This window comes from Haematobia irritans, chromosome 1, assembly GCF_050003625.1.
Source record: "Haematobia irritans isolate KBUSLIRL chromosome 1, ASM5000362v1, whole genome shotgun sequence".
Classification (NCBI taxonomy): domain Eukaryota; kingdom Metazoa; phylum Arthropoda; class Insecta; order Diptera; family Muscidae; genus Haematobia; species Haematobia irritans.
The window spans coordinates 79,595,782-79,597,291 of NC_134397.1; the positions used below are offsets into that span (position 1 = coordinate 79,595,782).

General features: G+C 32.4%; 1 long non-coding RNA gene across 1 annotated transcript; it reads left to right on the forward strand.

Moving 5' to 3' along the window:
* The first annotated feature begins 457 nt into the window (after positions 1–457).
* On the forward strand, positions 458–986 carry LOC142239418 (uncharacterized). Its single transcript, XR_012723024.1, has 2 exons — positions 458–716; positions 784–986. It is a non-coding gene; the product is annotated as an uncharacterized LOC142239418 (long non-coding RNA).
* The last annotated feature ends 524 nt before the right edge of the window (positions 987–1,510 follow it).

Below are 1,510 nucleotides of genomic sequence, written 5' to 3' on the forward strand. Positions count from 1 at the left end.
TAATAATTTTGGGTGCAAAATGCTTCCAAACATATTATATGTTCATACAATAACATATTGTTTTTTGGAAGACAACATTATTGAATTTGGATGCAAAAATACAAAATGTTTGGAACTTAGACTACCCAAACATATATTGTTTAGACCAATATGCTTTAAAACATATTATATATTGAAAGAGATCAAACATATAAATGTTTGGGCAATACCCAAAAATGTATATGCTTGAAGCAAAATATGTTTGGGAGTATATGTTACAGAAGCGATTTTTTGTGAGCGTGTATATAACTGTTTTCGCACATTTAAATAAATATGACTATCAAATGAAAAATAAGTAAAATGCTATTTATTTGTTTTTATCAAACTATATTTAAATCAATGAGATACATATTCAAGAAAGCAAAATTAATTCAATTATAATATACAGTGAGGAGTATAACCGAGTGCATGTTCCCTGCCAGCATTTCAAAGTTCCATTTCATCTTCATCGCTACCACAGACTCGTAAATGTCACTACAACCATCCTACTGTGATGGGGGGCAGCATATCATAAAGTACAAAATGTACTTCATACATGTATTTTGCCATCACTACTTTTACAAAAGCCATTTTATTTTTTGTGAAACGCCAAGCGCAACCAGCTTGTTATATTTTATTTAAATAAAAACGAAAATAAAGTTCTGAAAACATAGATTTTACGCTTAAAATTGTGAAAGGTATATTGGTGAACAATTTTTGATTTTCCAAATGGAATAAAGTGATTGTTTTTCAAATATTTTATAGACACGCTGCCTCCATCGAATAAAAACACTGGCTGATAGACGCTGCAACATTTAACTCGCTACTTGTAACTCTACATCATCATTAATGCAAAAAATTATGTTAAATGTGATGTGATAGTGGTATAAATGTTATATTTTTAAGAATTTGTAAATGATTAATCAAATTAATAAATATCTAAACAAACGTGTTTTACTCGACCACAATGATTCTTTTACCACTATCTTAAAATGTGCTTTTTCTGATTGTTTGGAGGGTCTCTTATTGGCGTCGTTCTAAATTGATCTATAAAGGCACCTAATAATTGCACTCATGCGAAACCTTTTTGTAATAACTTGGCGTGGTACAACTTCTCAATAGTGACGGCGCTTTTCCGACGAGTTTTTGATATCGTATATGATTGTTTTCGACGTACTGGGGATTCTCAGAAGCGCCCCCAAATTCAAAAAATGTTGGCAGGGTTTTCACTTTTGCAATCCCTATTAAATAGAAAATGTCTAGTTAAGCCCACAAAGTACGGACCGTTGATGGTCAGATGAAGCAAAAATAAACATCTTTCCATCCGATTTAGAAAACCATTACTGGTAACGACCTGGTAACAATAAAGTGCCCAAATAGACCACTTCAAGCACAACGTTAAACATGTAAGGGAAGCCTCATGGTATGGGGATGGTGGCAAACTTGGCCGATGGTTAATAATAAAGAATCATGAAAAAAGAAGTCTACCTCG